At 29.6% G+C, this 14,307-nt stretch overlaps 1 pseudogene; it reads left to right on the top strand.

Moving 5' to 3' along the window:
- Positions 1–10,098: 10,098 nt before the first annotated feature.
- On the top strand, positions 10,099–13,350 carry LOC123220904 (annotated as a pseudogene).
- The last annotated feature ends 957 nt before the right edge of the window (positions 13,351–14,307 follow it).

Raw genomic sequence — 14,307 nt, 5'->3', positions numbered from 1 at the left:
TCAAAGAAAGATGAGTGAAAGTTTGTTTTTTCATAGTTAATAACCAATTCTAAGATATTTTCATTAGAGGATATACTCAGGCCTCAGAGGTAGATAAGATTCTAGGAATGATGCAAGAAGATGTCTATATAGGAAGTTTTTTGGATATTTGAAAGCTATGATAAGAGTGTTTCTAAAACTTTGAAGCTCTTTTATAACTCTACCTTGATTGTATTCCTTATTGTTGATGTCTCATCAAACTTCACGGAAAAAATTCTTAGGTGTCAAATCCCTTCAAGGAGCTCCATCTACAACAATATAATAATATATGGGATATTGAATTTTTTTACCCTTTTTTTTTAAATTGTGTATACAGATATGTCACTCATCCCAAAGTCTAAACAAAAATACCACAATAGCAATTCATTTCCCTAAAATACCCCGTTAATGTAACTCATACAGAAAAAAAAGAGTATACCATCTCTCTCTTTGTCCTTAACCCTCCAGTAAGTGACGAAATCTCTGAAGCATGAAAAAAATTTCTTCAACAGAGATTACACGTATGATTGAACAATAAAACCCATGGGAAAGCCATTATAAATAATTCAACTTTGACATAAGGAAGGGAGAAACGAAAATTGTCAATTTACTTAGGGAATTAACATCCTTTGCAAAGATTTCACAGCAAAATCATTCACATTCAAATCAGTCTTGATTCAAGCTCATATTTTAATGTGTTTTTTTAATGAACATTTGAAAATCAGATAATGTATGGTAGATTCATGTTTATGACTTCATGTGAAATATAATTTTGTTATGATTTTATATTATTAGACTATTTAATCTTGTGATTTCATGTTGTTTTATTGTTTAAAGTTGTTATAATATTGTTTAATATTGCATTGACTATTAAAAAATATAAAAATTCAAGTCTAGATAAAAATCAGATGAAGAACAGGTTGGTATTAACGCCTACCTATTGAATTTTTTTTTTATGTCTATTTAAACATAGTTTATATTCCTCTCAATTCCTTTATCCATCCTCTTGTTTAGGAAGTGGTGGTAGAGTTCCTAGGTTGGTGGATTTATCCTTTATGCCTTGATTATGCTTATGTTCCAATTTGATGTCATTTCAATCTGTGTACTGTTTTCTTTATCTTAGTAGAGAGTTATATAAAAATTACAAAATTGCCACTACCATTTTCTTCCATTTTTTATTGCCTTGCCTTGATCATAATTTGTACATCATTTGATGATACGATAGTTTAATGTGTTATAAATATATGTGTATGAAGCTTGGCTACATTGGTTTGCATTTGAGGCCTAATTTGAAGAAATTGTAAAGTAGTGCAATCTGGAGTGAATAATATTTTCTAGCTCACCCCTTTTGGATTTATTGCTCATGCATGGTGTTATGCATCAGTTTGGTACTAGAGCATTGGTTGTTTGTGCAAGCTAACTGTGATTTTTTTTATTTTGGAGTTATTATTTTTTATCGAGAGATACTGTTCACCAGTAAGTACTGTTTGCAGCACATATATTTTGCCAAAACACAGATGTTTTTAGGTTTATTTTTAGTTAAGATGGAAAAAGCTAAATTTAAGATTCTCTATGGAGAGCAATGGATTGAAGGTGATGATACTGTGACAAGATATGTTGATGGGAATAAGATAGGGATGTTATGAATATATGACATAAAACTAATGGCAGTCTTGTAATTAAGAGCAAACGTTTAGGCTATAGTTATTGTCCAGGTGCAGTTTTGTCTTTGCTTGATTAAGTTTTTTAACTAATGGATATTAACCATCAGTTGGTTTTGAGAAAGAAAATAGAGAAAGGCAGTTTACGTTGGTTGTTTCTTTAGAAGAAAAATAGGTTGCCTTTGGTGTGAATATTATTTTCTCTCTGGGTCCTCATATCTTCTCTGCTAGGGTTTATAAGAAATGTATGAATCCACTATATTTTCTTACATCTAGCTATCTAAACACTTGAGTCAGTGTACAAGGTTGTTGTGGTACTCGAGTTTAGAAAGGACTTGAGTTAGCAAGGCTGGATTTGATTCCGTTTGTGTCTGTATTACTAGATTGGCTTCTTAATCTGTAAGTTGTACTATTTTTCTTACTAATTAGTGGATTTGTTGGAGGATTCCTCTGCCTTGGATGTAGGGTTCTAATCTTTTGAACCCAAACCAAGTAAATTTGGTGTGTTGATTTGTGTATGATTTATTATATGGTTCTTGTGCAATTCTTGACTGAAAATCGATCTGAATCTTTGATATATATTCAAACTTGTTAAAATAAAACATTAACAGATGTGTATTAACACAAGTATTGATTTTGAAGGAATCATTACGAGAATAAGTTATCATCTAAGACTCGATCAAAGGCAATCAAATATGCACATATTTACCTTAGGTGATGTTGGTCTAATGGATATTGTAGACGATGATGATCTGAAGTTTTTGATGGTTAAAGCAAGAAGTTTACGAGGATCAACCAAACTCTATGTTAACAAAAGTCCAATTGATGAAAGGGGTAATCAACAAGCTAAAGATGTTCATAAGGAAGAAAGGGAGAATCATCCACAAAGTTTCCAAGAGTTTGGTGGGAATTATGGTGATGATAATAATCATAACGACGTGGATGAGGATTATGAAGTAGAAGTTAATGAGGAGGATGATGATGATGATAAATTCTCTAGGTTTGATGAGAACATGTACGATGTTCCAAGTCAGGACGCTGGCAAAAGTCAAAGTCATGTTTATAATGGAGGGCCTGAATGTAGCACAAGACGTCATGGCTCTATAAATATTGGAGCATATCCAACTGACATAGCAACTAACACATAGGCATGGCTACCTCATGCATGGTTGTCTATCACTCTAAATTCACATTTTATCATTTATTTAACATTCAATCAATTATACATTAATCATAATTATACAAAATGACTATTATGCGCTTGAGAGACACACATAAGGGGGTGTTCAGTTTGGATAATGTTTTATTACCAAAATAGGGAGATTACCTTGAAGATAGATTACTGACAAAAATACTGAATATAAATTATTACTACGTTTTATAAAATTTGGTAAAAATGGATGATATAAATAATTAATGTGTTTGGTTAACAGTAATAAAATAATACTAGTAAATTATTTTACTTAAATGCCCTTGAATATAATTATTTTTAAATATTTTTTTATTATTTGTTATATTAATTAAAAATAAATTTATTTTTGCCTTAAAAATTAATAAATAATATTATTATTATAATAAAATCAAGATTAACTTGGCTATCTTTCAATACCTAAAGTAAATATGGTAATCAAATTATCACCTATATTATCTGTCATGTCAGTATTGGTAATAAAAAATTATTATAATCTATTATTACTGACAAACCAAAAAAGGTAATGTAAGTAATAAAAGATAAATTATCAAGGTAATCTTTAAAACATGCCAACCAAACGACCCCTAAGTGTTACAAAAGATGACCTAAGACACCAATGAGGAGACGACTATCAACATCAAAGTACAAAGAAGATGATATGCAAGTAAGGGATTTTAACTAGGAGTCTTAATTTAAAAAGATAGAATGCATAACTTAAAGTTGCTGAAGCGAAAACACCTTTCAAAACATGTAATGCTCCTCAGATTTTTTATTAATTTTTTAAACGAACCTAAAAGTTTCTAAAACCAATTTACAAAACGATATTATTTTGCCTATTATTTAGGTAAATCGACATTGTTAATGAGTTACAAACTCAAACAATGCATTCGAGCCATCGATTTGAGTCATAATTCAAATCGAACTATTTTTATTCGAGTCAATCTCAAGCAAACCTTAATTTCAATTTGACAAATTTAAGCTGAATTCTAGATAGATTATTTTTTATTCAAGTTAAACTCGAGCAGAGAGATGTTCAGGGTCAGTTCGGTTCATGTCCATCTCTAGTCTTTTATATATCCATAAGACCAATAACGACAGATTTTTAAGTTTTATAGTAAGAAATTTAAAATTTTGTTATTGAAAGTATAAATTCGTTTAATTTTAACAAGAATATACATAATTAGTCGTTAAAATTATAAATATAGTATTTATAACAACAAAATATTTATCATCTCATTAATTTTTTCTCACTAAAGGCTCCCTATAGTTAGTAAATACAAGTATGAGAATTATATAGGTATGATACAATGAATAGTAAAAAATATGTTTGTAAGAAAATAGCCATAAAACTCGGATACGGGAAAAATTCAAAACACGTATATACGGGTTTAATATGGCATATTTTTAATAATATATTTCTAAAAATACAACAATATTAATTATAATTTTAACACTTTTCATGAAATCCGTGGTTGAAATAGATATAAAAATTTGTATATGGAGTATTTAATTAGTTATTAAAGCCAATGTAACATAATACATCATATTTAATCATTGCAAAATTAGGCGAATATACAACAAGATTAATGAATGATTGATGCCTCAAATCAACTCATATATTAAATATTAAAAGAATTTTAAACATGACGAAACTATAAACAACAAAGGAAAAGACAATGAAAGTTTACATATTCAGAGAATAACGAAGATGAAAAATTGAGCCGGACAAAAAGAAAAATTCAATCTAGTGTAAAAAGAATTATGTGAAAAACTGTGCACTACTGTTATAAATATGAACTTGATGTGATGAATAAAAAGGTTAGAAATTTGAAAAAAAATGGGTTTTTTTAATGACAATATGGCAATTAGTTCAAAATTAAAAAATATTTTCATGCTTTAGACTTAGGTATCAAAACGACGTGTTTAATAATAAAATATTCATTCAGTATAGAAACCTGCAAAATACATGTTTAATAATATGCGAATTAAATGCGTTTTTAACTAACCACCACCCTACCCTTTTTTTTTGGTGGTGACTAAAAATGAAAACCTTATAAATGGTAATTAAAATTTTATAATAAAAGGGCCATTTTCACTAACGTGTTAGAGGGAAATTGAAAACTTTCCATTAACGAGTTTTTATATACGAAGGGAAACGAAATTCATTTATAAGAACTAATAAAAATTTATTCTATTTTCCATTGGAAATTTCCCAGATGCGTGTACACATCATGCAAGGAATTCATATATGATGAATTCTTTATGGTCATTATCGTGAACAATATGCAAATAGAGAACTATTCTCTACCCTATTGACAAGTTTTAGTGTTTATCTTTTCATTGAATTTTCACATATTTATTTGGTGGCGTTTAATTCCACCAATATTATTGAATTTTAAACATGTTGATCTGTACTGTGGTCTCTCTGTAGTATTAAGAAATCTGTATTATGAGTTATGCAAATACGGTAATTTTTCGAAAAGAAAATGTAGAACACTGAATCAAATATACCTCTTGTAGTGCTTGAAGTTCCTCACAACAGACTCTCGGATTTCTATTTTTTTTTTTTTAAAGTCTGTCTCACTTTACACAATTTATATTCTAATGGTAGATTAAGAAAAAAGTGTTAAAACTGGTAAGACAGTAGGACAACTGAAAGATTAGGGCAGAAAAATATCAAGATAGGTCACATAAAAATTTGGGGAAGGAATAATTGAATGGCAGTCAATAAAATGGTGGCTTAGTAGTCGCATCAAACACCATCATTTTGTGATCCACAAAACCACATTGTTTTGTTTAGTTAGAAATTAAAAAAATAGCGTTGTGTAGGATACTCTCAAGAATTCATGGGTCAATTTTGATTTCTTAGAGAGATGAATTAAAATTAGACCAAGACCCTACTAGTTCCGCCAAAATTTCAACTAAAGTATATCCAATATTTGTCAATTCAGATAGAAACCAGAATTTATAATCGGATACCTAGTGATTTCAACTCCAATCATGTAATTTGCTCTTAACCCTAGCAGAGACTAAGCCACAAGGAGTTGAGTGGGGGTTGAAGCCCCCACTAACTTAATAATTTTTAAAAATGTACTATTCGACTCTTATGTTCATTAATTTATTTTCTAGTAATATATGAGAAAATTGATTTGTAAAAAATATTATTTCAATTAGTAAGTCATCAAAGTGAAATAGAAAATCTCAAATATGGAATTTTACTAAAGTTTAAACTACGAAATTGGAAATAATTTTCAAAGTTAATGAAAATTGGAAATAATTTTCAAAGTTATTGCACCGCACAACACTTTCAAAGTGATTCAACAAAATTACATGCATAGAAAAAACTTTTTCCAGGAAAATTGGCACCTAAACATCTCTAATTTGCTATAAATATGTCTATATAATCAATATACCATATTCTCAAGCATAATCAATAAAAATGGCTGGCAAGTTCCCATCTGCGTACTTTCTGGTAACCTTGCTTTTAATTCTCCTCTTCTCTTCAACGATTTTTCCTTTTGCAGAAGCAGCAAAAACCAGTGAGTCGATCTTCTTTATATATTTCTCTTCAAATTCATATATTTTCTTTAATTAGTTCATTTAATTTAAAACAATGGATTTGCACATTGTGAGTGAGTCTATGCTTACGCTTGTGGAATCACCACAAACAAGTGAGCCCATTTCATTATATTAATTTCCGTCTATTAATGTCTCTTTGTGTAAAATAAATTCATGAATATATTCATAATTATGCAAGATAAATGATTCAACTGATAACAAAGCAATAATTTTGATGATTTTTGTAGAAGATAAGACGGCAGCAGCACATGGCCACATGATTAATGGAATTAATTACTCTATTAAAATCGGTGTTAAAGGAAGCCCCTCGCCACCTGACAATCATAGTAACGTTCCGAATAATCCCATCAATGTCCCATAACAAAGTGATGCATGAGGTGCCGACTTGCTCAATCAATCAGCTTTTGCTATTAAAATAAGTGTTTCGTTAATGTATTTGATTTGTAAGATTCTACTCCAAGTTGGTTTATCATGTATGCTATATTTGTCTACATATAAATATTATACATAATTTATATAAATGTTGTTTACATAATGCCTTCATATTATTCTTAATTAATATTGGTCGTCTTCTTTAGTTTATAGTCAATTCTTGTAATATCCATGGTTTCACAATTTTCTCTAATCATAAGAATTGATTTAGAAGAAAATTTATATCGTTAGATTAGGGCTTTTTTATCTCTATAAAGTATTATATATAAAGTTTATTGACAAGACTGTGTTTTCACTTTTAAGTTTTAATAGTTAAATTAATAAGTAGAGATAATATTGTATTCATTCGAAGAATGGAGAATCCAAATTTAATTCGGCTATACAAAACCTTTCAAAGAAAGAAGAGACAAAGATATTTTGAAAAACTATCATTCTGTAAATATATTTTTTAATTTAATTCAAAGATATTTAAATTTAATTCGGTCATACAAAATCTTTCAAAGAAGGATGAGAGAAAGATTGTTTTTTTACTGTCTATAGCCAATTCAAAGATATTTTAATTAGATGATATACTCAAGCCTCAAAGACAAAGATGAGATTCTAGAAAAGATGTCTGAATATGTTTATATAAGAAGTTTTTTGGATACTAGACTGCTATGATAAGAGCGTTTCTAAAACTTTGAAGCGCTTTTATAACACCACCTTGATTGTATTATTTATCGTTGATGCCTAATCAAACTTCATGCAATTAATTTTCTTAGGTGTCAAATCCCTCCTAGGGGTTCCATCTACAATATTATAATAATAAATAGACTTGTTAATTATAACTACTTTGACTATTAACTCAATATTTTCATCTAATAAACTAGTAGAAAAATACACTTGTATATATCAACAATAGGCATCGTATTGGCTTCCTTGGCAACTCAAATCCCAAATTTGACTATGCCATAAACTTTTATGTTTGAAAATACTTTTAGTTTAAGCATTTTAGTTTCATGTTTATGTCTATCTAATGGGAACTATTTTACTAATTCAAATATCAAACAAGACCTCTTAAACTATTTATATTTTGTAAATGGGTTTAACAAATCACGAACTTTTGTTATAATAAAATTATGCATACATATTTTAATACACAATTTAGATATACAAATAATATGTCATTATATGATTGGATAATTATAAATCAAAGATAAAGTAATAGTCAATTACATAGTGATATATTGTCTATGTACTTAAATTATATACCAAAAATATGTATACATAATATTGTTTTTTTAATTATAATAACATTTTTCAGTTTGATTTTTCACAATATTGTGGTCACATAATTTGCATTATGTGATCATATTCCTATAGGGAATTTGTATCTTTTGGATATATCATTCTCTGTATCTATTGATATGGTACCATTTTGATCTTAATTTTTCTATATTATACTATCTTTTGATAAATAATTATTATAATCATTATCTTTTGATATGATTAGGCACGTTGATTGGGTCAAGCAAGCTTGAAACTTAATTGTTCAACTCATAAGAAAATCCTCTTTGGAAAGAATAGAATTTGGGTCTTTGGCTTACCTAAACAAAAAAAATTATTCATTAATTTCTCAAGCTTAGGCTTGAACAAAGGTTGCTCAAGCCTAAGCCCTGTAAGAACCCAAAAATATAGTGTTAACTTATGTTGATGTTGTGTTTAAATAGTATTTGTTAATTTGTTTCACGTTTGAATTGGAATAAGTTTAAAATAAGCTTAAATATTAAATGCAAAGTTACTCAATCAAAGTAGGTGAACGTAGAGCCACAATCAAACAAAGTATTGATTGGTTCAAGCTCTACTCAATCACATTTAGGTCTAACTAGAGCTTGGAAGTTTTTGACTCGAGCTCTAACTTACCGTTAAACTTCAAAACTAATATATTTATCAATAACATTTAAAATCATGGTGTAAGATTTTTGTAGTGTAAATACAATATTTTCAACTTCTAAAGGTGTATTGATATTTTATTTTAGCCGAGTCGTAAGGTCGCAAACTCATTCAGCTACGCAATAACAAGCTCAAGCTTGAACTTAGCTCAATAATAATTTACCCAAGTCCCATGTAGCTCAACTCGTTCATAACCCTATCCAAACCCGTATCATTATAAAATTTTTAACCATAATTTAATTAAATGTAACATAAAATGCATTAAAATTTTATAAACAAAAAAAAATCAGCAAACTTCGTTTCCACTCTTAATAATTGAATTATGTATCATATCTTATATCAAAAATCTAATTTTTATATTATATATTGCATATCATATCATATTATAACATATATTTTTTTAAATAATAATAATAAAATAGTAAAACAATCGATTAATATATCATCATCTTAGAAAATATTAAAAATATCTCTAAAATTTTATAATTTCTTATATACACCCTCATTACATCAGTATTTTTCTAAAAAAGTGTATCAACCTATATTGATGAGATATATTGTATCGTACAATATATTCATCGTACTATGCTAATTTTCGACACATTAGAATATGTATAATTTTTTACATGTTTTGTATCTATCATATACAAATAATTATGGATACATTATTAAGCTATCTGTATAGAATGACTAAATTACCTTGCATCATTTAACAAAATTTAACCACCTTGTTTGATCTTTGGGATTAAAATGACCTCTTTCCTGATTTTACTGGACGACTAGAGCTATAAATTTCTTCAAACGCAAGGGGAAAATTTACTAAGGCCAAATGACTATTTCTTGCCCAAAATAATTTTCACATTTTAAGTTTTAAATAGTAAAATTCTCACCCATCATTTATTTACGATAGTAAATTCTATTTTATTTTACTAAAAATTGATTATTTCACCTTTTAATTAAAATTACAAAAATCACATGAACACTTATTTAAATACCAAATTATTAAAATAAACTTATTAATTTAAATATTTATTTAATAGACTCTTAAAATTATTAAAACTCTAACTAATTTTAAAATATTATTTTTATTTAATTTTTTTAAAATATAATTATTATTTTTAAAATTATTTGAAAAATATTAAAATTTTAAAATACTTTTGAACTTTTTCTGATTTTAAAAATTCTTAAAAAATTTATATAACACCTACAATATTTTAAAAAATTATAGTTGAATTCAAACATAAAAGGAAAAAATAAAATAGCCATGCCATGGTCATTTTCTTTCGCGAAGACGACATTCGGGAATCTTGAAAGTTAAAAAGTGGAAAATTTTCATTTAGCAAATCCTGGAATGGAAATAGTCTTTTGGCGGCTATAAATCTCTAAGGTTGGTGGCGAAAGTAGTTGAGTTTTACTCTTCAACTTTCTTCTCTTGTTCCTAGTTTTCATCGACAAAATTCTCAAACTAAACCAACAAAAATGCTGCAGATTCGCTCCATTTTAACTTCTCAACGAAGCTTAAGACCGTCCAAATTCTTCCCATTTCATTCTTCCCGTTTGTGTTATTCAGCGGCTGCAGTTGAATCTGAGAGAACTATCAGAGAAGGCCCTAGACACGACTGGTCCAAAGATGAGATCAAGTCCATTTACGACTCTCCTGTTCTCGATCTCCTCTTCCATGGAGTTAGTTTCAACTATTAATCTCTTGTTTGCAGCTTTAATTTTTGTGGGTTATGTTTAGAATTGTGTTTTGATAGTTTAGTTTCTTGTTTGGAAGTCCGTTATTTATCTGTGTGCTAATCTTTTTATTGGTTTCTGAGATTGTGTAGACTTCTCAGTGTGATAATTATGGTTAATTGGTAAAGTTAATTTTGGTTGTGGGTGTTTATATGCGAGAGCCCTTGGACCCTCTAGAAAAATTAATCAATAGGAAGGAAAATCCATGGACTGACACATTGTCTCCACGCGTATGAACGGCAAATTAGCTCCAAAAAGGCCTACGGTATCGAGGGTTACTGGTCTCTTGAATCCACCCAATAGACCTTTAAGTCGCCTAATTGTTAAGAGTCAAGTGGTAGCTTAATGAGTTTGGTGTTCTGTGCAAGATTTTTCTAGTTTGCTTAAAATGTTTCTTGTTTGATGATGTGACTTCTAATGCAACAGTGGTTATAAAATTCTTGAGTTAATTGGAGGTTGTTTCTGATTTTAGGCTCAAGTTCACAGACACGCTCATAACTTCAGGGAGGTGCAGCAGTGCACTCTTCTCTCTATCAAGACCGGTGGCTGTAGTGAGGATTGTACGTATTGTCCTCAATCCTCAAGATACAACACTGGAGTAAAAGCACAAAAGCTAATGACTAGGGAAACTGTGATGCAGGCAGCACAGAAAGTAAGAAGTTTATTTTACTACTTTTTATCACACTATTTAATATAATTGATTGATGTTATTCTATGTTGTATCGAGTTACTCTTTGTGTCCCAGCTGCGTTGCTAAGAGATCTTGAATTAAGGTGTCAGCACGTATTATGTTTTTTTTCCCCTCACAGTGATAATTATTTGCTATCTTGGTTACTTACAGTATCAATTAAGAGAGATTACTTTTTTTAATTAGTCAATGGAGTTCAGTGAAAGAGCAATTTAATCATTCCAGTTCTACTCTAACATAAACAATCTGTGTAAGTTTTGAACAAATTGATCAAATGAATATTTTTCTGAAAAATGACTCTGATTGGTTTGTTATAGTCTCAAGTTAGTTTTTATTTCAAATATCTATGGACTATTGGTTGATTCATATTGTATTACATGTAACACAATGCTATAACCATGGTGTCATATTTTTATGCAATGCTATAACTATGGTGTCAACATCTTTATTTCTTTTATTAGGCAAAGGAGGCTGGCAGTACACGTTTTTGTATGGGTGCTGCATGGAGAGACACAATAGGGAGGAAGACCAATTTCAACAACATCCTTGAATATGTGAAAGAAATAAGGTAACAAGTCAACATTTAAGAAAAAATTATTTTGGTAAAAGAAGAAGTTGAGATCTGGTTGTACTTGAATACCTTTTTTAACATAAATGAATTCATTATACCATACTGTGGAGACACATTACCACAAATTTATCAAACGAGTGAGCAGGTTGTATTCATACCATATGAGTTCTCTTTTCTTATTGTCATATTTGTTTATGTTTATTTTCTTCTTGTCTTGGAACTATTTGGAAAGGACTTCTGATCATAACGTAAAGCCATGTGTTGAGGAAAATTTCACTATGTTAATAATAAAAAAGAGCTAAAAAATATTGCCAAGTATTTCCAGTCAATTTATAACATATGCTCTGCAGCTGTTAATCCTTTCTGTTCAGCAAATGTCTGTGGACTGGCACCGCTGATTTATATTTACTGCATTTTCAATTGAGTTTTTTTTGTCAATTTTGTTGATCATGATTTTTTTTTTCCTTCCCAAATTGAAAGGACTATAATGCACAGATGTCCTTTCGATTTTTTTGGTGCTGTGAAATTCTGACATTTCAATTAACCTGTGTTAGGGTTTTTATTATGTTCATCTAATGGAAAATCTGTCTTCTGAATCTGCCATGTACCAGGGAAATGGGGATGGAGGTATGCTGTACATTAGGCATGCTGGAGAAGCAGCAGGCTTTAGAACTCAAGAAAGCAGGCCTTACAGCATATAACCATAACCTTGATACCTCCAGAGAATATTTATCCGAATATTATCACTACAAGAAGTTATGATGAACGCTTGGAAACCCTTAAACATGTCCGTGAAGCTGGGATTAATGTCTGTTCAGGTGATTTGGTAATAAAAGTTGAATTTGGTTTCTTCTTAAAATTGGTATGCACAGATTTTTTTATCTGGCTGTATCATCTGGATTGAATAGGGAGAATAGGAAAGTCCACCAGTGGCAAAAAATGAAAAAGGAAAGATCCATGTTTATGTTGGACAGTCTTGTTTGACTTGCCTGGCAACTTTTTGGACAAAAGGTCCTCGATTAAAATTATTGGCGCCACACTATTGTATGATAAAATTTCTTATATTCCCTTAATTGGGTTTACATCACTTGCCACTTGATGTAAAAATTAAGAAAATAAACTTTTTTTTTTTTTACTATTTCAAATCTGCCATCATGATGGCTTTCCATGCTGTTTTCCTAACGTGAAAAGATATGATCTATATCATTAATTTGTTTTTTAACAATCTTGTTGAATTGAACATGTGTCGTTTGGTACTTTGGCTTATCAATTTCATGTCTTCTGTTTTAACACTAGGGTGACTCCTGGAAAACCTCGCTGCTTTCTTTTTCTTCAATGATAAATTGGATCTTTTCTTTGATAAAGCAAATTTGAATATTGGGGTCACTTTTAAATGTTGTTAACGGGAGGAATAATAGGCCTTGGAGAGGCAGAGGAAGACCGAGTTGGTTTGTTGCATACTTTGGCAACTCTCCCAACTCATCCAGAGAGTGTTCCCTTCAACGATTCTTCCGTTTGCGGAAGCAGCAAAAACCAGTGAGTCAATCTTCTATATATATTTCTCTTCAAACTCATATATTTTCTTTAATTAGTTCATTAATTTAAAACAATGGATTTGTACATTGTGAGTGAGTCTACGCTTACGCATGTTGGAATCACCACAAACAAGTGAGCCCATTTGTTTATATTAATTTCCATCAATTAATATCTCTTTGTATAAAATAAATTCATGTGTATATTCATAATTATGCAAGATAAATGATTCAACTGATAACAAAGCAATAATTTTGATAATTTTTGTAGAAGAGAAGACGGCAGCAGCACATGGCCACATGATTAATAGAATGAATTACTCTATTAAAGTCGGTGTTATAGGAAGCCCCTCACCACCTGACAATCACGGTCTCGGTGCTATCAATAACCCATAACAAAGTGATGCATGGGGTGGCGAGTTGCTCAATCGATCAGCTTTTGTTATTAAAATAAGTGTTTCCTTGTATTCGGTTCATCATGTGTGCTATTTCTGTCTACATACAAATATTATACATAATTTATATAAATGTTGTTCACGTAATGTCTTCGTATTTTTCTTAATTAATATCGGTCGTCTTCTTTAGTTTATAGACAATTCATGTAATATCTATGGTTTCACATTTTCCTCTTATCATAAGAATCAATTTAAAAGAAAATCTATATTGTTAGATGTGGGTATTTTTTCTCTATAAAGTATCATGTATGAGGTTTATTGACAAGACTACTTTTTCATGATTACGTTTCGACGGTTAAATTAAAAAGTAATGACAATATTGTATTCATTCAAAGAATGGAAGATCCAAATTTAATTCCGCGATACAAAACCTTTCAAAGAAAGATGAGTTAAAGATATTTTGAAAAACTATCATTCTATACAAATGTTTTTAAATTTAATTCTAAGATATTTAAATTTAATTCTGCCATACAAAACCATTCAAAGAAAGACGAGCGAAAGTTTGTCTTT

Source organism: Mangifera indica, chromosome 7 (assembly GCF_011075055.1).
Source record: "Mangifera indica cultivar Alphonso chromosome 7, CATAS_Mindica_2.1, whole genome shotgun sequence".
Classification (NCBI taxonomy): domain Eukaryota; kingdom Viridiplantae; phylum Streptophyta; class Magnoliopsida; order Sapindales; family Anacardiaceae; genus Mangifera; species Mangifera indica.
The sequence above is the reverse complement of the archived record's forward strand: the minus strand, read 5'-3'. Positions and strand labels throughout refer to the sequence as shown.